This window comes from Heptranchias perlo, chromosome 9 (assembly GCF_035084215.1).
Source record: "Heptranchias perlo isolate sHepPer1 chromosome 9, sHepPer1.hap1, whole genome shotgun sequence".
NCBI lineage: Eukaryota > Metazoa > Chordata > Chondrichthyes > Hexanchiformes > Hexanchidae > Heptranchias > Heptranchias perlo.
The window spans coordinates 65,034,100-65,057,693 of NC_090333.1; the positions used below are offsets into that span (position 1 = coordinate 65,034,100).

At 41.1% G+C, this 23,594-nt stretch overlaps 1 protein-coding gene across 1 annotated transcript in view; it reads right to left on the bottom strand.

The window, feature by feature from the left end:
- Positions 1 to 23,594, bottom strand: part of cdc73 (cell division cycle 73, Paf1/RNA polymerase II complex component, homolog (S. cerevisiae)) — a 323,327-nt gene that overhangs the window by 298,894 nt on the left and 839 nt on the right. The gene's annotated exons all lie outside the window — the stretch shown is intronic.

Here is a 23,594-nt window from a genome sequence, read left to right on the forward strand (position 1 = left end):
TTAAGGAGGGTTTTAAAGGAGGAGGAGGCGGTGGTGGAGAATCATGGTGCTTTTGGGAGGACTTCCAGAGCAGAGGGCCTAGGAACATAGGAACAGGACTTGGAAATATATCACCGTTCCTTCATCGTCGCTGGGTCAAAATCCTGGAACTCCCTTCCTAACAGCACTGTGGGAGAACCGTCACCACACGGACTGCAGCGGTTCAAGAAGGCGGCTCACCACCATCTTCTCAAGGGCAATTAGGGATGGGCAATAAATGCTGGCCTTGCCAGCGACGCCCACATCCCATGAACGAATAAAAAAAGTAGGCCATTCAGCCCCTCGGGCCTGCTCCGCCATTCAATCAGAACATGTTGATCTGCACTTCAACACCATTTTCACGCCTTTGCTCCATATCTCTTGATACCATTACCTGACAAAAATCGATCTGTCTTGAAAGGTCCAATTGTCCTAGCATCCACAGCCTTTAGGTGAGGAGAGTTCCAAATTTCTACTACCCTGTGTGTGAAAAAGTGCTTCCTGATTTTGCCCTTGAAGGCCTAGCTCTAATTTTAAGCTTATGCTCTCTTGTGCAGGACTCCCCCACCACAGAATCGTTACAGCACGGAAGGAGGCCATGCGGCCCATCAAGTCCACGCCGGCTCTATGCAAGGGCAATCCAGCTAGTCCCACTCCCCTGCCCTATCCCCACCAGAAGAAATATTCACCGTATCTACCGCTCAATCGCCTATACTCAAGGGAATACAAGCCAAGTTTATGCAACCCATCCTCAGAATTTAACTTTAAGCCCCAGTATCATTCTGGTAAATCTGAGCTGCACCCCCTTCAAGGCCAAAATATCCTTCCAGAGTTGCGGTTCCCAAAACTGTACACAGTACTCCAGGTGGGGTCTGACCAGGGCTCTTATTAAGCTGAAGTATAACTTCCTCCTCTTTGCATTTTAGCCCCCTTGGGATACAAGCCAACATTCCATTAGCCTTTTTGATTGCTTTTTGTACCGGTCTACTGGCTTTTAATGATTTGTGTACTTGGACTTCGAAATCTCTTTGCTCCTCTACATTTCCCGGTTTCTCACCATGTAGAAAATACTCCTGTTTACTTTTCTTGGGTCCAAAGTGGATGACCTCACATTTGCCATAGTTTTTCCCACTCACTTAACCTCCCTATGTCCCTTTGCAACTTCGTGCTCCCATCTGCACTACTTACTGTCCCTCCTAACTTAGTGTCATCTGCAAACTTGGATACATAACTCTTTATTCCAAGTCATTAATAAAGCCCCAGAGCAGATCCCTGGTTGTAAGAAATACGATTTCTATACCAAATCAATCATGTATCCCATCATGCAAAGCTTCAGGCGTGTGGCTTAAAAGCAACGCTGTGGGAAGCGCAGACCCTGTGTCTGTAAGACAAAGGGAGCCAACATCCCACAAGAAATGATAAGTCTGACATCAAGCAAAGTGATTAGGAATTGAGAGTCTAGAACTAGTCTCAAGATAAGGGGTCAGCCATTTAGGACCGAGATAAGGAGATGAGATCATGGGGCGAATGTCATTAAGCTACTAGAAGCAAATATACTTCAGAAAGATACAATGAGGGAGGATTTTTCTCACTAAAAGTTAGAAGCAGCTTCTCAGGACGGCAGAGGTCTACACACCCTATGAACCAGGTCTAAACAGCCCAATATCTCCTAGGGACAAACAGGTTGTACAATACTTGTTTATTTGATATAACTGTATTAGAGCGGTGTTACATAAATACTTCTTGTTTGGTATAACTACATTAGAACGTTATTCTTGTGTCTATAATAAAGCTTGCATGTTCAGTCACACTCGGGCCAAAATTATCATGGAAGTTATTATTAAGGATTAACAAACTTTGGAAGCATTAATAACAACATATTTCCAACACTCGTGAACGCCACTTGACACATCCCATCAATCACAGTACCTACCCTTTATCCACACTGTCTCCTACCTCCCAACCACGTTCCAACCCAAGTCAAAAGGCTACCTCCAATTCCGTGCGCTCTCATTTCTGCTAATAATCTCTTGTGTGGATACTTATCGAATGCCTTCTGTTAGTCCATACAGAGAACATCCATGGACACTCCCTTATCTACCTTATTAATGACCTCCTCAAAAAATTTAACGAGATTAGTCAGACACGATTTATCTTTAACAAAGTCGTTTTGGTTCTCTCTGATCAGCTCATATTTGTTCAACAACAACTTGAATTTATATAGTGCCTTAACATAGCAAAACATCCCAAGGCGCTTCACAGGAGCATTATCAAACAAAATCTGACACCAAGCCACGTAAGGAGATATTAGGACAGGTGACCAAAAGCTTGGTCAAAGAGGTAGGTTTTAAGGAGCGTCCTAAAAGGAGTGTTAGAGAGCCAGAAAGGGAGGGAATTCTAGAGCTTAGAGCCCAGGCAGCTCAAGGCACAGCCGCCAATGGTGGAGTGATTAAATTCGGGGATGCGCAAGACGCCAGAATTAAAAGGAGCCCAGAGATCTGGGAGGGTTGTCGGGCTGGAGAAGGTGGTCACAGAGGTAGAGAGGGGCGAGGCCATGGAGGGATTTGAAAACAAGGATGAGAATTTTATAGTCAGTAATGACAGATTTTAGTAGCTTCCCTACAACTGAAGTTAAACTTACAAGCCTGTAGTTACCTGGTTTCTCTCTCCCATCTTTCTTAAATAATGGAGTGACATCAGCAAATTTCCAATCAAACAGCACAATTCCCGAATCAAGAGAGCTTTGAAAGATTATGACGAACACGTCGGCAATTCCCTCACCTACTTTTTTTTTAATACCCTGGGTGGAAACCATCAGGTCCTGGAGATTTATCTCTTAAATCCCATTACTTTCTCCATTACCATTTTGTTACTTATATTGATCCAATAAGTTCCTCCCCTTGACGGCTGAAAGCAAAGCTGCCAATGGTGGGGCGAAGGGAGAGGGGCTGCACAGGAGGGGCAAATGCGCAAAAGGCCAGAGTCAGGGGAATGTAGAGTTCTGGGGGCAGGTTGTGGGACTGGAGGAGGTTACAAAGATAGGGAGGGGCAGGGCCACCAGGAGATTTAAAAACATTGGATAAGAATTTTAAATTGGAGGACCATGAGCCAAAGTAGGTCAGTGATGGGTAAGCGGGACTTGTTGCTGGAAAGGATACAGGTAGCAGAGTGTTGAATGAGTTGAAGTTTACAGAGAGTTTGAAGGATGAGAGGCCAGTCAATAGAGTATTGGAATAGTAGAGTCTGGAGGTGACAAAGCTTTGGTTGAGGATTTCAATGGAAGATGGGTTGAGGCAGGGACAGAGGCAGAGGCAGGCAATGTTGCAGGGATGGAAGTCAGTGGTCTTTGAGAGAGAGAGAGAGAGAGAAGAGATGGGGTCAGAAGCTCAAATCGGACTCAGAGGCTATTAACAGTGTGGTTCAATCTAAGACAGTGGCCGGGAAGGGAAATGGAATTAGTCTATCTCCCATTGCAATCCTTTCCTTCCCTGCTCCCCCCACCCAGATTATCCCATGTATCAGATGGACAGAAAGATGTAATGCAAATACCAAAACTATGCAAACAAATCATTCATATGAATTCATGTCTAAATTCTCCAGTCAAATCGAACTTTCATACCTTACAAGTTTTTTTTTTTTTAAGATGCACTAAACACTGAAATCCAAAATCAGCATAGAAACATTTAGACAGGCAGAATCCAAATGAATGCAAGATTAATCTGGCGAGAAGCTGTCATAATTTTTGACTGCTGCATTCTTCCACCTATTGATAAATCTACTTATAGGAATATATTTTAACAAAGGTGAAACCACAAATTGGTAGGGCTACAAACCAACAGTGGAAACAGGGAAAAGACACTGCTGTTAATGTTAGAACTCAAGTTTGAACAAGCACCACCAGACTACATTGCTCACATACAAGCTGAACTGAAGCTGTTGTTGACAGTCAATACTGCTTGTTCCAAGTAATGATCTCATACATCGATCCAAACAACAGTCACCATCCAAGTGAAAGATTCACACATTGTTAACTGAATCATTTAGGGTTATACTGCACCGATCAGTTTGAGACCAACGTATGCTTGAATGTTCAGCATCAGACCACAGTTATACTGCCCTTTCGTTCTGGGAATTGTTTTTGCACACAACACTGCTTTTCTGCACATCTTTATATCATTAACGTTGACACGAATGGACATTCGTGGAGTGGTAAATCATGGTTGTAAAAATAAAACATTGCAGCAAAAGCAGCGGATTCCGTAAGGGATACAATATCGTCTGCTAGGCATTGCTTGGCCTCTCCCGATGTAAATACAGTCAAACACCACCGCCTGCGCACAGCTGGCAAGGGAGCAGATTTGCTCTCTGGTCATTGAGTGGCTTCCCACACGTTCTGATCTACTACTGCGAACGCACTGACCTGACAATAAGTTATATTTCCATTTTTATGTTGATAGGAAGAAAATGGTTGGATTGTGCTGGGGATCATTTGTTCAGTTAGCGTGCATCCACCATACAAGTACTAAACAAAAACAAATCAAAATGATTACTTGATTGGGGTACAATTCAGTGAGCAGTGATGACCCTCCAATATGTCAACCAAGCTGATATTCTCCGTAAGATGCTGGAGAGTGTCACCAGGCTATTCAACTGTGAGCCCATTACCTGTCCTCAAAGCAAACACATTTCTAGCAAGGAAAGAACAAATGAACTTCAATTTATATAGCATTGCATCACATTCTCAGGATATCCCAAAGCACTTTACAGCCAATGGCTTACTTTTGAGGTACAGTCACTGTTGTTTTGTGTAAACACATCAGCCAATTTGCATGCAGCAAAGTCTCGCAAACACCAAGTGAATAACTTATTAGATAGTCGTTTTTTAGCGATGTTTAATGAGGAAAGAAAATTGGCTGGGGGAAACTCCCTGATCACCTTCAAATAGTGCCATGGAATATTTTACATTCACCTGAGCTGACCTCCAACAATGCAACACTCATTCCTTACTGCACTGAAGTGACAGACTAGATTATGTGCTGAAATCCAGAGTGAGGCCCGAACTCACAACCTTCCGACCCAAAGACAGAAGTACTATACTACCAACTGAGCCAAGGTAACAAAAGAACTCTCACACAGATGCATAAACACATGGCTCCCACAATTACTTTAATTGAGATGATCTAACTCAGCAGAGAAAACCAGTCACCTTCTTAATCTATACAACTCATAAGAACATAAGTCAAGGGTGAGAAAAAAGGCCATCCAGCCTTCTGAAGCTCATCGCTCCAGCACATTAAAGCTGCTTTTACATTAGCACAGGTATTGCACAATGCTGCTACCTCCTGGCATGCAGGTCTTGTGCAGTTAGCTGCAACATGAACATAAACTTGCTGGGGTTCACTGAGACTGAGATAACGCAGCAAATTTATTTTTAAGTTGCAGGTGGATATGCTAGACACAAAGCTTGGGAGCCAGCACCAACACTACAATAAACGGTTTCTCCTTTTTGATTGCATTTTAAACAGCTCATTGTTTTCACCTTCATTGCCTTGCTTGATCAATTATTCCAAATATTTATCAACTGAGTAAAAATCCTAATATCTGTTCTAAATTAACTTCTCACTAGTTTTCATTTATGTCCACTGGTCTACACGGATAGATAAGGAAACCCAGATTGCTTACAGGCACACCTCTTACATAATTAGGTGTCATATCTAATAAGATAGTCCAACAAACCAACATCGGTTCAAATGAAATTAACAGAAGTTAAGAAATCTGTTTGGCTCAACTATCCCTTTGAACAACTGTGACCCAATCAAAATAGTTCCATTCACTAGAGTGGTGTTCAAGTGTAATTTTGGCTCAGTTGGTAGTACTTTCACCTGAGTCAAAGGTCTAGTTTCATGGCCCACCTCAAGAACTTGAGCACATAATCTAGGTTAGCATTTCAATTTTCATGGCCAATTTTTTTTTTTTTTTTTTTTTTTTTTTTTTTTTTTTTTTTGAGTATGGCTACTGTTGTTACGTAGGCAAATACAGCTGCCAATTTGCACACAGCAAGATCCCAGAAACAGCAAATGAGCGAAATGATTAGTTAATCTGTTTTAGTGGTGGTTGATATCATATTGGCCAAGATAATGGGAGAACTCCGATGTGCCATCTAACAGATAAGATATTACACCAAGGCTATATCTACCTGTTCAGGTGAACATAAAAGATCCCATGGCACTATTCAAAAAAGAGCATTGAGTTCTCCCATTATCTTGGCCAATGTGGTATCAACCACCACTAAAACAGATTAACAAATCATTTCGCTCATTTGCTGTTTCTGGGATCTTGCTGTGTGCAAATTGGCAGCTGTATTTGCCTACGTAAACAACAGTAGCCATACTCAAAAAAAAAATTGGCCGTGAAGCATGTTGGATGACCTGAGACACTATATAAATAGAAGTTCTTCTTTCTTAGACAGGAAACTACCAAAATCAACAAGCAACCGCCGTAAAACTAGCCAATTAAATTGCTTTTTTTCAGCTTCAACTCTCAAACCAGTAACACAAACCAGACCACTCAATTTTCTTTGAATCCTCTGAATGATTCTACAAAATGCTCAAATGAAAATTGAACGCTGTTCCCTTACATCCCAGTACATATGCATGAAAATTTAATTTATACCACTAAAAATTACAATTCTTTTAAAGCACTAAATTTACCCAGTAAAGTTAACCACTGTATGTTAGAAATGCTTCCAAGAGGTTTGCTCATGCCTGACCCTCTGTGGAGCATAGAACCAATGTTCTGCTCCATGAGTTTTAATTCTTTAACAGCAGCTGGGATTATGGACAAATTCTGCGAGTGAGTGATCGATCATGGTTTTCAACCCTCTCCTAGAGTTTTTAAATACAGAGTAAACCACGACTACCCACCACACAATAACAAGGCACAAAATTTACAAACAAAATGTGAAGTTATTCACTTTGGTAGGAAGAACAGAAAAAGAGTTATCACAAAGTTAGCATGCACATACAGCAAGCAATTAGGAAGGCAAATGGCATGTTGGCCTTTATTGCAAGGGGGTTGGAGTACAAGAGTAAGGAAGTTTTACTACAATTGCACAGGGCTTTGGCAAGACCTCACCTGGAATATTGCATACAGTTTTGGTCTCCTTATCTAAAGGAAGGATGTACTTGCCTTAGAGGGGGTGCAACGATGGTTCACTAGATTGGGTGCTGGGATGAGAGGGCTGTCCTATGAGGAAAGATTGAGTAGAATGAGCCTATACTCTCTGGAATTTAGAAGAATGAGAGGTGATTCATTGAAATATACAAGATTCTGAGCGGGGGGCTTAACAGGAACGGTGCTGAGAGGTTGTTTCCCCTGGCTGGAGAGTCCAGAACTAGGGGGCATAGTCTCAGGATAAGGAGTTGGCCATTTAAGACGGCGATGAGAAGGAATTTCTTCACTGAGAGGGTTGTGAATCTTTGGAATTCTCTACCCCAGAGGGCTGTGGATGCTGAGTCGTTGAGTATATTCAAGGCTGAGATAGATAGATTTTTGGACTGTAGGGGAATCAAGGGATATGGGGATCGGGCAGGAAAGTGGTCAAAGATCAGCCATGATCCTATTGAATGGCAGAGCAGGCTTGAGGGATCATATGGCCTACTCCTGATCCTATTTCTAATATTCTAACCACAATATGCAAACAGTGGAAAATAAAATTTTAAGAGATATTTCACGTTTCAGCATTAGAGAGAGTTCCAACTATTAAATAACATTTCTGAGCCGAAAGTACTGTCTACAATGAGGATTTTTTTTTAAAATAAACATCATTAGTTTCTCTGGTCCTGCACTCAGACGTTGAGGTTGAAGTTAATCAGGCCCAAACTATGGCAAATGATCTAGATCCTGATCAATGAAGACTTATTAATCGCAAAAAAAAAGCAGTGCTACAATAACAACAGTTTCAGTAAGAACTATAAATCCACAAAGTTTAGGTCTAAGACCACGGCAAGCTCCTGAATCCATACTACCTGTGAGCAATAATAAAGGAAATATAAGGTCTTGCATCTGATGCACATAGGCCATGAAAAACCTCTGACGTGTTCAAAAGATGCGAGATATACTGATTGGGAAATTTAAGCCACTCACTAAAAAAACTCACTACCTGCAACACTGTTTCCTCACTATTTTTGCATTCACTGTTTAGTAGCTATGTTTCAATCAGCAACCATCACAAATGCAACCAATCAAATCACCAAAAAGGTTCAAGGTTCTTTGTTGGTTGCCCTCTTACCCCACTATTAACTCTCAAACTTAAATTTATGACATACTACATAAAAAAGTGAATTCTGGGGAAAAGAGCTACTAGACATTCATAAATTTAACAAATACACAATAGAAATGCCCCAATTCTTCTCTCGCTGCCCCCACCCCAAGACAGAACTCCCTATCTCTCTAAGGCCTGGGGCTCAAATTGTGATCCATGCCCAACTCTTCAATTCCTTACGCAGCCCTTCCCCAATAAGATTTTTTGGGCCTCTGCAATAGCAACAAAATAAAGAAGCACAAGCAGTCAGCAGATTACAATCCCAGATGGCGCTAGTGTTATTCTATGCATTAGCTCTGCAGAATATAACTCCCAGAATATAACTTGGGGCTAAGTCTAAAATCTGACAGTCTTGGGCTTACAAACGGAGGGTGATAAAGGGCTGCATAGGGCCGCTGATTCTTCATGGCAGATTCAGGTGGACTCTGAGGACATGGCGGAACTTTTAAATAGCTAATTTGCATCAGTCTTTTCTCCTGTGGACTGTGCTCAGTTACCATTAATGCAGTGTGTAGTTGACACGAAAGTGGTTCATGATATTTGATGCAGATCTGATCTTAGAAAACAAGGAGTCTCAAATCAAATCGAGCTGCTGGTTCAGACGACATTTAGCTGAGGCTACTTAAAGAAATGGGAGTTGTGCTGAGTGAGCCCCTGGATCATATATTCAATAGTCGCTGGTGTCAGGGATTGTCCCTGATGATTGGAGAGAAGCTAATCTTATAACGATATTCATAGAATCATAGAATAGTAATAGCACAGAAGGAGGCCATGGCGCCCTTCGGATCCGTGGCGGCTCTTTGTAAGAGCAATCCAATTAGTCCCAGTCCCCCGCTCTTTCCCCGTAGTCCTGCAAATTTTTTCCCCTTCAAGTATTTATCCAATTCCTTTTTGAAAGCCATGGTTGAATCTGCTTCCGCCACCCTTTCAGGCAACGCATTCCAGATCATAACTACTCACTGCACAAAAATGTTTTTCCTCATGTCGTCTTTGGTTCTTTTGCCAATTGCCATAAATCTGTGCCCTGGTTCTTGACCCTTCCACCAATGGAAACAGTTTCTCTTTATTTACTTTATCTAAACCCTTCATGATTTTGAACACTTCTATCAAATCTCCTCTTAACCTTCTTTGCTCTAAGGAGAACAACTTCTCTAGTCTATCCACGTAACTGAAGTCTTTCATCCTTGGAACCATTCTAGTAAATCTTTTCTGCACCCTCTCTAAAGCCTTCATGTCCTTCCTAAAGTGCGGTGCCCAGAATCGGACAATACTCTAGATGAGGCCGAAGCAGTGTTTTATAAAGATTCAACATAACTTCCTTGCTTTTGTACTCTATGCCTCTATTTATAAAGCCCAGGATCTGGTATAGTTTTTTTAACTGCTTTCTCAACCTGTCCTGCTACCTTCAAAAATTTGTGCACATATACCCCCAGGTCTCTCTGATCCTGCACCCATTTTAGAATTGTACCATTTAGTTTATATTACCTCTCCTCGTTCTTCCTGCCAAAATGTATCACTTTTCTGCGTTAAATTTCATCTGCCAAGTGTCCGCCCATTCCACCAGCCTACCTATGTCCTCTTGAAGTCTATTACTATCCTCCACACTGTTTACTACACTTCAAGTTTTGTGTCATCTGCAAATTTTGAAATTGTGCCCTGTACACCTGAGTCCAAGTCATTAATATCTATATCAAAAAAAGCAGTGGTCCTAGTACTGACCCCTGGGGAACACCACTGTATACCTTCCTCCAGTCCGAAAAACAACTGTTCGCCACTACTCTCTTTCCTGTCACTTAGCCAATTTTGTATCCATGCTGCCACTGCCCCTTTTATTCCATGGGCTTCAATTTTGACAAGCCTATTATGTGGCACTTTATCAAATGCCTTTTGAAAGTCCATATAGACAACATGATCCGCATTACCCTCACCTGCCCTCATCAACCCTCTCTGTTATCTCATCTAAAAACTCAATCAAGTTAGTTAAACACGATTTGCCTTTAACAAATCTGTGCTGGCATTCCTTTATTAATCCACACTTGTCCAAGTGACTATTAATTTTGTCCCGGATTATCGTTTCTAAAAGCTTCCCCACCACCGAGGTTAAACTGACTGGCCTGTAGTTGCCGGGTTTATCCTTACATCTTTTTTTGAACAGGGCAAAAAGTCAGAAGCAGGGAATTATAGACCCAGTTGTAGGAAAATTGCTGCATGGGACCATTAGGTATGCCCTATATGACCACTTTGACAGGGAAGAATTTATTAGGGACATGCAACATAACTTCTGGAAAAGAAGGACATGTCTTACCAACCTGGTTGAATTCTTCAAAGAGGTTACCAGGTTGATGGGTGAAGATAGCCGATAACCATTGTACATTTGGACTTTCAAAAAGCTTTTGATAAGGTGCCTCACAACAAGCTGCTATATAAGATAGAGTCCTGTGAGATTGGAGGGCAGATTATGGGTTGGATAGGGAATTGGTTTAATTCTGATAGGCAAAGGATTGTCTACCAGCTCGGGTGGGGACCGGTTACTAGTGGAGTCCCGCTGGGATCAGTGTTACTCTTTGCAATATATAGCAATGATCAGGCATTCTGTCCGCAGGTGTCAGAACTTGAGAAGAAAAGGTTACAATCTGATTGAGATGCGACAGGGAATGGGCCCGCATCTAATGTGACATTTAATGTAAATAAACGTAGTGTTATTTACGTGGGTAGGACTAATGACAAGCATGTGTATACCAATAAAATTAAAGTCTATTGAGAGGAAAAGAGACCAAGGTGTTATAGTGCATGAGTCATTAAAAGGTCCATGGCTAGTGCCACGGTATAGAGAAAGCAAGCAAGTATTGGATATATTGCTAGGGTGATACAATACAAAATAAATACTACCATAGTATCTCTGTACAAGACAGTGGTTAGCACCCATTTACAATACTGTGTCCAGTTCTGGTCCCCTCACATGGTGGGAGATATTGAGGCCCTAGAAAAAGTTCAGAGGCAGGCTACTAGATTAATATCTAGTTTAAAAACCCTTAGCTATCACAATAGGTCCAAGGAGCTTGGTCTCTTTACTCTAGAGAAGCTTCAGGGAGACTTTGAAATGATGAAGGGGCTAGATTGTGCAGATGTGCACTGATTAGTTGAATTAGATTAGTTAGGGAGAACAAGGAGACATGCATACAAGCTGGGTAAGCACAGAATTAGATTAGATGTCAGCAAGATTTTCTTTTCCCAGAGGACTGTTGACCTTTAGAATGGGATGCTGACTCGTTCAGTGAATGCAGATTCACTGCAAAATTTCAAAAGGGAGCTGGACAAGTTCCTGCAGGAATAAAAACAGAAAATGCTGGAGAAGCTCAGCATGTCAGGCAGCACCTGTGGAGAAAGAAGCAGAGTTAATGTTTCAGGTCGAAGACCTTTCATCAGAACGGGAAGATGTTAAAGAGTTTAAGTTTTTAAGCAACTACAGAGCCAGGGAAAGGGGGGGTGGGAGGAAAGAACAAAAAGGAAGGTCTGTGATAGGTTGGAGGGCAAAAAGGGATGATGGTTCAAGGCAAGGCAGGTGGTAATGAGACCGGTTAAGAAACAAAAGATTGGTCAGGAGTAGCTGTAAATGGCAACAGCAGAACCATTACCAGCACTAGCTGTCCAAAAAAAGTGGAAGCAGTAGTTATAATCTGAAGTTATTGAAATCAATGTTCAGTCCGGACGGTTGTAAAGTGCCTAAACGAAATATGAGGTGCTGTTCCTCAAGCTTACATTGAGCATCATTGGAACAGTTCCTGCAGGTGGCTGATATTACTGCTTACAGAAAGTAGATGGGATGTTGGGTAATGTACCCCGTGGTCATTATTATCTCCTATAACCAGAGGAATTTCCCAGATTTCTATTCTCCTCGAATTGGCCTTTTTTTTGTGGATCTATTTTTGTCTCTCCCAGCAGATTCCATGGCTGCACACACACGCACTATTATCTTTCCCTATTCATGCACTCTGACCTCTCTGTCCTCAGCCTCTTACACTGTTCCAATGAAGCTCAATGTAAGCTCGAGGAACAGCACCTCATCTTTCGTTTAGGCACTTTACAACCTGATCTCAAAAAGGACCTAGTTTGCACACAAATTCTATTCAGCCCAACTCCATGAACTCTTCTCCAATTCAGAAACACTAAGCTCCATCCAATCCAATTTACTCTACAACTTCTTAGGATTAAGCTCCACAAGTCCTTAGAGGAAGCAGAGATTATGGTCAGAACTTTGCCTTTAGCTGTTGTTAGTAGTTTTAAAAGAGGCAGCCACTTTGGATTCAATGGCCGTTTTTATAATCGCTCAAATTCCTCATCTCAGTAGGATTAATGGAGGTTTTGAGCCAAATGCACAGAAATTTAAAAAGAGTTATTAAACCAGGCCACTCATACACCTCCCAGGAAACAGCTCGAGAAGCAGACTGCAAGCACAACTTCTGCTCATCCCACTGTTCAGAGAATAATGCATGGGGTGCAAGGAGGCATGCGGACAAATTTGAAAGCAATAGCACCAGAATGGATAGCAAGTTGGCTAAAAAAACAGAAAACAGAGATTAGGGGTTAAGGGTAGCTACTCAGACTGGCAAAAGGTGTGAAGTGGTGTTCCACAGGGATTGGTGCTGGGAGCACTATTGTTCACAATTTGCATTAACGATTTGGATTCAGGAATTGGAAGTACAATTGCAAAATTTGCGGTCAACACCAAATTGGGGGTGTAGTTAATACTAAAGAAAGAATGTATCAAAATGCAAGAGGACATTAATAAACTTGCAGAATGGGTGTGTAATTGGCAAATGAATTTCAATATAGCTAAGTGTGAGGTGGTGCATTTTGGTAGGAAGAATAAGGAAACCACAAACTACTTGGATAATAAGAGTCTAAATGAGATAGAGGAGCAAAGGGATCTCAGGGTACAAATGCAAAATCACTAAAAGTAGCAACGCAGGTTAATAAGGCCATAAAAAAGGCAAATCAAGCACTGGGGTACATTTCTAGAGGGATAGAATTGAAAAGCAGAGAATTTATGTTAAACTTGTATAGAACTTTGGTTATACCACACAGAGTACTGTGCAGAATTCTGGTCTCCATACTTTAGAAAGGATATGGAGGTATTGGGGAGGGTGCAAAAAAGATTCACAAGGATAATTCCAGGACAGAGAGGATATACTTATCAGGAAAGGCTGAACAGGCGGGGCTCTTTTCTCTAGAAAAAAAGAGAAGGCTGAGAGGCTTTAAGATAATGAAAGAGTTTGAAAGGGTAGACATAGAGGAAATGTTCCCACTTGTGGGGGAGTCCAACACTAGAAGTCATAAATATAAAATAGTCGCTAATAAATCCAATAGGGAATTCAGGAGAAACTTCTTTACCCAGAGAGTGGTAAGGATCTGGAACGCACTACCACAAGGAGTAGTTGATGCAAATAGCATAGATGCATTTAAGGGGAAGCTCGATAACTACATAAGAAAGGAATAGAAGGGTATGCTGATAGGGTTATATCAAGTAGGGAGAGAGGAGGTTCGTGTGGAGCATAAATGCCAGCATAGACCAGTTGGACCGAATGGCCTGTTTCTGTGCTGTAGTTTCGATGTAACATGACACACAATTTGTTTGTTATATTTCTAATGCACTCATTGCTGAATCACAGATAGCTTTCTTGGTTTGCACTCGACACAAGAAGAGTGAGCACCAAGTACTACACTTTAGTGACCACAATTCAGCAATCTTATGAATTTTTCAGCTGAAACCAAAAAGCTCCGGGTTTTTCCCTTCTCCCATCTTAAAAGCAATTCAACTCAAAAAGAATGAATGAAGTTCCATTTATATAGTGCCTTTAGATCCTCAGAATGCCCTATAGCGCTTTACAGCCAATGAATTACTTTTGGAGTGTAGTTGCCATTATTATGCAAGTAAGTCACATTTATTCCTTGCACATTTATTCCTCATATCTTATAATAAAACAGGTTACACTCCAGGCTAGGAGTATCACTCAACAATGCAGTTCCATACTTACTATAATTGTGATTGAAAAATTGAAGCATAACACACATTCAATGATCAGGATGCTAGTACAATATTATTCTTGTGCAATGATTCAGATTTTAAAATTAGTTGGGTGTATTTAATTTTATATTGGAATCCAAAAGACATTTGAATGAAACCTTATTTTATAGTATCTCAACATAACTAAGAATTTTAACCAGCAATAGAATAGACCATTTATTACACAGTGTCATAACATTGATCTTTCTGTTCAAGCTTACAGGTTAATTAATTACCATCAAGAAAAATAAAGCTTTCTTTTAAAAAATTGTGTGCACATACAGCAACTGTATTTAAAGCTCCAGTGTCTCATAACTAAACAGACACAAGGTAAGTCATAGAATCACAGACAGTTACGGCACAGAAGGAGGCCATTCGGCCCATCGTGTCTGTGCCAGCCAAGAAAGAGCTATCCAGCTTAATCCCACTTTCCAGCACTTGGTCTGTAGCCCTGTAGGTTATGGCACTTCAAGCGCACATCCAAGTACTTTTTAAAATGAGTTGAGGGTTTCTACCTCGACCACCCTTTCGGGCAATGAGTTCCAGACCCCCACCACCCTCTGGATGAAAAAGATTTCTCCTCAGCTCCCCTCTAATACTTCTACCAATTACTTTAAATCTATGCCCCCTGGTCACTGATCTCTCTGCTAAGGGAAATAGGTCCTCCCTATCCACTCTACCTAGTCCAGTCATAATTTTATATCTCAATTAAATCAGCCAAAGCTTTCCAAAGAAAACAATCCCAGCATATCCGATCTTTTCTCATAGCTAAAATTCTCCAGCCCTGGCAACATCCTCATAAATCTCCTCTGTACTCTCTCTAGTGCAATCACATCTTTCCTGTAATGTGGTGACCAGAACTGTACACAGTACTCAAGCTGTGGCCTAACTCGTGTTTTATACAGTTCTAGCATAACCTCCCTGCTCTTATAGTCTATGCCTTGACTAATAAAGGAGAGTATCCCATATGCCTTTTTAAACCACCTTATCTACCTGTCCTGCTACCTTTAGGGATCTGTGGACATGCATTCCAAAGTCCCTTTGTTCCTCTACACCGCTCAGTATCCTCCCATTTATTGTGAACTCCCTTGCCTTGTTTGCCCTCCCCAAATGCATTACCTCACACTTGTCCGGATTGAATTCCATTTGCCACTTTTCTGCCCACCTGACCAGACCATTGATAGCTTCCTGCAGTCTACAGCTTTCCTACTCACTATCAACCACACAGTCAATTTTTGTATCATCTGCAAACTTCTTGATCAAGACCCCCTGATTCAAGTTCAAATTATTAATATATACCACAAAAGGCAAGGGACCCAGTACTGAGTCTTGTGGAACCCCACTGGAAACAGTCTTCCAGTCGCAAAAACACCCGCCAACTATTACCCTTTGCTTCCTGCCACTGAGACAATTCTGGATCCAACTTGCCACTTTCCCTTGGATCCCATGGGCTTTTACTTTTTTGACTACTCTGCCATGTGGGACCTTGTCAAAAGCCTTGCTAAAATCCATGTACACGACATCAAACGCATTACCCTCATCCACCCTCCTTGTTACCTCCTTAAAAAATTCAATCAAGTTAGTCAGACACGACCTTCCCTTAACAAACCCGTGCCTTTCTAAATGACGATTTATGCTGTCGCTCAGAATTGATTCCAATAATTTGCCCACCACCAAGGTTAGACTGACTGGCCTATAATTACTCAGTCTATCTTTTTCTCCCTTTTTAAACAACGGTACGTTAGCAGTCCTCCAATCCTCCAGCACCACACCTATAGCCAGGGGGGATTGGAAAATGATGGTCAGAGCCTCTGCTATTTCCTCCCTTGCTTCTCCTAACAGCCTGGGATACATTTTATTTGGGCATGGCGATTTGTCTACTTTCAAAGATGCTAAACCCTTTAATCTCACACTCCTCCTCAACTACAATGTCTGTATCATCCCCCTCCTAGTGAAGACAGATGTAAAGTATTCATTAAGAATTATATTCACATCAGTTACCTTTTTGGTCTCTAATAGGTCCTACTCTTTCCTTAGTTATCCTCTTGCTCTTTATGTATTTATAAAACATCTTTGGGTTTTCCGTGCCATGATTTTTTCATGCCCTCTCTTTGCTTTCCTAATTTCCTTTTTAATTTCACCCCTGCATTTTCTATACTCCTCTAGGCTTTGAGTATTGAGCTCTCGGTGTCTGACATAAGTTTCCCTTTTCTGCCTTATCTTACCCTGTATGCAATGAAACTAAAGGGGAATGAGAATTCTTTCTAAACTAGGTCATTTTATATACTTTTTACTGTAGGAAATAATTGGTGAGACATGCTTCGAACATCAACAAATCACAGAACCAGAAATTGACAACTTGAAAGCAAAAATTGGAATTGACACCATAAATATATAGAGACTACTTATTACCAAGATACAATGTTCCTTTGACTAGTCAATAACTTTTAAAAGAGTTCACCTCGAGAAAGATTTCCAGATAGCTTTCTTTCGATCAGATATGAACACACAAAAATGGAGCACCACATCTTTAACTGGTAACAAGAGAACACTTTTCCTTGTTTGAATGATACTGACAGCAAAAATGCATTAGTCCCACCATCAATGACACTCTAATAAAAAGAGTAAAACTCCAGTGTTCCAATAGCAGGGTAGACCCAGATTTGCTGGGGTGTAGTGATCTGTCGTTTGGATTAAACGTGGCAAGCTAGTTCTGTGCAACTCGTCCAGCTGGCTAGGACTGCCCTCGCCTGCTTCCATTCTTACCTATGCAGTTATAATGTGGAGATGCCGGTGATGGACTGGGGTTGACAATTGTAAACAATTTTACAACACCAAGTTATAGTCCAGCAATTTTATTTTAAATTCACAAGCTTTCGGAGGCTATCTCCTTCCTCAGGTGAACGATGTGGAAATCATTTCCACATCGTTCACCTGAGGAAGGAGATAGCCTCCGAAAGCTTGTGAATTTAAAATAAAATTGCTGGACTATAACTTGGTGTTGTAAAATTGTTTACAATTATGCAGTTATAGCCAGAGAATCACCTGTAATGGCTTCTCTTCCCACTCCCGCACCATTACCTCTGGAGTCCCCCAAGGGTCTATCCTTGACCCCCTCCTATTTTTCATCTACATGCTGCTCCTCAGCGACATCATCCGCAAACACGTCAGGTTCCACACGTACGCTGAGGGCACCCAATTCGACCTCACCACTACCTCTCTCGACCCCCCCCACTGTGTCTGATTTGTCACACTGCTTGTCAGACATCCAATACTGGATGAGCAAAAATTTTCTACAACTAAATATTAGGAACACCGAAGCCATTGTCTTCGGTCCTCACCACAAACTCTGTTCCCTAGCCACCAACTGCATCCTTCTCCCTGGCCACTGTCTGAGGCTGAACCAGACCGTTCGCAACCTAGGCATCCCTTTTGACCCAGAGATGAACTTCTAACCACATATCCGTTCCATCACCAAGACCGCCTATTTCCACCTCAGTAACATCGCCCGTCTCTGCCCCTGCTTCAGTTCGTCTGCTGCTGAAACCGTCATCCATGCCTTTGTTACCTCTAGACTTGACTATTCCAATGCTCTCCTGGCTGGCCTCCCATCTTCCACCCTCCATAAACTTGAACTTATCCAAAACTCTGCTGCCCGTATCCTAACTCGAAACAAGTCCTGTTCACCTATCACCTCTGTGCTCGCCGACCTACATTTGCTTCCAGTCCGGCAACGCCTCAATTTTAAAATTCTCATCCTTATTTTCAAATCCCCCCATGGCCTCGGCCCCTCTCTATCTCTGTAACCTCCTCCAGCTCTACAACCAGCCGAGATCTCTGTGCTCCTCCAAATCTAGCCTTTTGCGCAGCCCTGATTTTAATCACTCCACCATTGGCAGCCATGCCTACTGCTGCCTAGGCCCTAAGCTCTGGAATTCCCGCCCTAAACCGCTCTACCTCCTTTAAGTCACTCCTTAAAATCTATCTCTTTGACCAAGCTTTTGGTTACCTGTCCTAATAACTCCTTATGCGGCTCGGTGTCAAATTTTGTTTGATAACACTCCTGTGAAGCGCGTTAGTACATTTTACCACGTTAAAAGGCACTATATCAATGCAAGTTGTCATTGTTGATGTTATTGCTTCAGGACACAAAATAACATCACAAGATATACAATCACAAAATCAACTTAGCACTGAAAATAAATAACAAACTGCATGCTGAAGAACAAATACAACTCTCACTTTTTTTTCCATTGAATTTCATTCTAGGCTGCTTTAGTTTGACAACATTTTTCACAGGATCTCCCCCTCCCCACCCGCCTCTAAATCAAGTGTCCTGAAGCAGCACGGAATGATGTTGGTGCGCACTGACATCATGATGCTCCACAATGAATGCTGCAATAAGGGTCTGTATTTCATAGAGATCTCAGAGAGGCTGAAAATTATAAAAATCTAAGGGGAGGATCAGAGGCACATGGAGCTCCCTATCCTGAAACCAGATCAAATGCAAATTGTTAAATGCTTTTAGATCTCACTCTCCAACAACCACAACATCCCTTTCCTAGGCCAAGGAACAGGCAACCTACCAGTTCCAAGCCCTGACAATGCCACAAAAGTCCACGAGAATTGCTTTCTTTTCCTGTGGGAAAGCATTTGACCTACACTCAGTTTCAAGCCCCGACAGAATCAAGGCTGGAAATATGCAAATATGGGTCTCATAGGCATGAACACTACCACCCCATGTTGCAGTGACACACAGTACATCCTTTGCTGTAAAGGAAAACAGTTCCATTATCTCTGATAGCTAAGTAGCACTGGCGGTGATAACTGCCTCCCAAACAGAAGATTTCCGCAAAACCCACAACTAACCATTGACTAATTAGAACTCATCTATTTCAGATGTTGGAGCATACCACTCCAAATAAAAGAAAAATCAGATATTTATCAGGGCCAAAAATAAATTATTCTGGGTCTGTCCTCATGGATTAGAATAAAATACTCTTATCAGAAAATGAATTGCCACTAGGCTTTCTTATTTGAAACAACTTTAGGGCATCTTAAACCACCAAGTTTTCTCCATGGGCTCAGGTGCTTTGCAAATCATGTTTTTGAAAAGGCTTATTTTGATTAAATTGCCATGAGTCCTGGCAATGTGAAACCAGGCATAAGTAACAGAACCACCATTAAATCACCTGGTGGTTTGTTTTTCCCTGAACAGAACCCGATGTTGTCAAGTTATTGTTCAGTCACATTTTGCTAATAAACAAAGGCATTAATAATAAGTTTTTCCTTTCATCTACCAGGACAGGCCCAGAATAATTAATGCGTCACTCCCGACCCCACTTGCAACATGTTGTGTGCGGTTACATCGTGGGCAACCAGCAATGTTTAGTGGTGGGATAAATACATTGAATAACCCATATGTTCCTCTGATTTGTCAGTGAACGGCTGACAGCAAAAGGTGCCAGAACTAAAGTAAATAATGCAAGGCCATTTTCTCAAACTCTTTGTGCGATAGCATATGGGATGTCAGATACTTATCTTAACCGAAAATACTGTCTATCCTCCTTCTTTTGAAGCGGACGGAGAAAGATATGCATAGAAATGTACCTATTTCAATATACACACACTCAAGTGACAATTTTGTTTCATCTAAAATAAGGGGAGTTTTGAGAATAAACTTGTTAAATTTTATCTGATAAAACTCCTGTGAAACGCCTTGGGACGTTTTTACCACGTTAAAGGCGATATATAAATGCAAGTTGTTGTTGTTGTATCTTTATGCTCTCCTGCTGTAGTTTGCAGCAAATCAGAGTAAGGTTGGTAAAAAAAAAACTTTATTATGTGCAAAGCTACAGTACCTCATAACTGCCACTTTTTAAAATTCCAATTCATAGGTGAGAGTTTCAGGAAAAAAAATACTTGCTGCAATCTTGTTCCCAGACACATGGAAAGATATTCCAGTTTTTACAGAACACACCTGAAACTGACCACCAGTACAAAAGCAGGACTTTTTTTTTTGTAACAAATGCTTCTTTCAAAGCTAGCATTTTACACCCTATCCTTACCTCATTATTGTTTGATACATTTTAGAACTCAAGATGAGGAATGTCCATGCTGGGAATGAATCATTTTGGTACCCAGTATTAACATCACTTACTACCAGCACAGAAATAGCATGGGCCACATATAAAGTTCTTTCTGATCGGGTTTAATAATGTATCTTAACCCAAACCTCAGAAGAGCATTACATCCTAAACTAATTTGATATTCTTTCCTACTTACCACAGCAGTTATCCTTGTAGTCTGAGCACTAATTTAATGTCAATTGTGAGCAGTTTTTGCTACAGACTTGATCCACTAAAACCTGGGTGCAGACTGCTCCAATCATTTCATGTGAAACCTTTCAGATCTGCGAAGGACTCTGTTCCCCATTAATTTGGCTGGTTTTAAATTAAGTGTCAGAGATAATAATGTCCTAACCCACTGCACCATTTCTTTTCTATTTAAAATTACATTAGATCACAATGTGGAGCACCCCAAAACAAGAAAATAAAGTTTACTAGATTAATCATTCGATGTACTCCATATAGAATCACTGGCACACTGTAGGGTTTGCTTTAGAAGAGCACATATCTAACCAAATCTTGTCTATTATTCACTCCAACATCTGAAAGAGATCACCGAGTACTAGGACCCTGTTTAATTTTACATTAGTATGGAAACCATATTATGAAACACTGCAATTTGGAAGTTATTCACAGATCAGTCTTTATTTTCCAGTGTATGTTTTAGTGATATTCCACAAGTCAGCAAATTTACTGTACTGAACGAAAAAGTGGAGAAAAGTTCAGCTCTGACTTGTTTACTCAAGAATGAAGCCTGGATGTTTCCTGTTGATACAAGGATGACCAAAATGCACACACAACCTGTACATACACTTCAGATTGCCTGCATAAGCCACTGCATTTCAAAAAAATTGTTCAAATGTTTCAATACAATAAAGCATCATAGAGTGAAGCATTCAGATATTTTCTTTTGATAATGTTAAAATAAATGAAAGTATTAATTGATAGAATTAAACATTCTGTAGAGGAGATCATGTCCAAACCCCCTTTAAACTGAAATTTCTTAGCTGAGGAACTATAATTGGTCTCATTACTCCTGGGCTAGAGAGGGAGAAAAAAATCTGCCACGGTTTCCTCTCCACATTACAATCTAGTGATCCCTGCTGTAAAGCACATGTGTGGATGTTTGGCCAGGATAGTATTGGTCCTAGATCTAAGGCTAGCAATGGTCAAGTCTTCTGCCAATATTCACTATCTAGTTCAAAAGATACATCAAAAAACATTACATAATCCCTTCTAGGTTTACATATGATGTATCGCCAGTTGGGTAAGATAATTGAACCCTAACAAGAATCAGCACCTTCTGCAAAACAGAGAAGCAAATTGGAAGAAAAAACAGAAATCTTGAGATGGGGGGTGGGGGGGAAGAAAGAGAAGAATGCTTTAAATGTAAAATGCTCATGTGCCTATAGTGGATTTTTCTCTCCAGAATATCACATGCCACAAATGATTCTCTGACACAGGGCCCCGTTGTACAAACTAACACTTAACCAAAGCAGAAGCACTCCACCAACTGATCTTCACAGACCTCATCCACAAACTGCCATCAAGAACTGCAGTACCACCACATAGACACGATTCAGGAGCTCTCATCTTGCTCAGGCTTTGCAATGGAGCCCTAACAAACTGATAGGGCACAGGTGCACAACAGTCTTAATTGTTCTGCTGTGGGGATCTGAACTGGATATCTCTCATTGAAAAAATATACACAGGCACGCAGTGTTAATATGTGCTCTTAACAATAAAAGTGAGTAGGAATGTTCTCTTTTCATAAGCTGCATGGACTGTACAACAGAGTAGGCTTCATGTCAATCATTGTTTTACAATTCAGTAACATCCCTTTCTCCTGTCAAGCTCAGCACAGCTTAATTCCTCCAAGACCTATCCTAATGTACAATGATTCACTAGTTTGTCCTCAGAATGGTGAAGCCAAGATAGCAACACTGAAAGATCAGAATCAGCAGTGATACAGACAGTATGAAGCAAGTGAGGAGGATTGTGAAAGCCAGAGTGGCAAATTATGGCCAATGTCAAGCTTTAGTCCCAGTCCAATAAATCTCATTCAAGCAATTTGTAAAAGTTCTTCTTTAAATGCTCATAATTCATCTGGAAAATCGTTTGTAGTAAATGTGGAACAGGTGAGTGAATATTGTGTATTGTCAATGCTACGAGCCTCTGTTGGTGAATACTCTGTTCTCTATGTTTGGTCAAGAATACCACAAAGAGCAACTTGCCTGATGCCTGATGCCTTCTGACCCCCCCCTCTTCCTCAGGCACAATTCCATCACTTCCCAGTCCTGGGATTGATGGCAGGCACAATTTTCTCTCTCGTTCCTTACACCCAACCTTTATGGGCTTACCTTCAGCCACAGTCTACCCAAACTTGCTGCTGCTTCTGCTATTCTTTAAACGCGACTCCAGATCAATGTCAAATCAGATGCCCCAAGAGGGCTGCCCTCGTTGTCAAAGAAGCAGGTAGCTTGCCAATATTATGCGCTGGTAATTTTCACTGTTTTAAGTGGTTATTTACACTGGTGACACTTGTCGATCTACTTAATCCTGTAGGTTTGGTAATTGGGATAAGAAGCTGCATTCCACATCAAGCAAACACAAGACCTACTTTTGAAAATTTGTCAGGTTGGTTTGGAAGCTCTTTGGGTTTTCTTCAGATATGAATCATCTGGCTGACCAAAGCATCACCTTATTTCAAAAAGTCTCAAAGCACTCTTTTTTCTGGAGCACAGTGACTGTTATGTAAGCAAACATAGCAGCCATTTGTATTTTAGTAGTCAGTAATAGTGTCTTGGACAGGACAGACCCACTGTTGCCCTTCCGATAATACCATTGAGCCCTTAAAATGAAACTGAAGCAGCAGATGGGAATTCGGTTTAACATCTCATCTGACGCTTATAACGTAAGGGACTACAAAGCATTGTATCCAGTAGACTGAAAACTTTTGGGCAATAAGAAACTTAGCTACGATACCTCAATGCAAAAAACAGGAAGAATTTGCGTTTGTTTTCAAACAACTTGCATTTATATAGCACTCAAATAATTGACT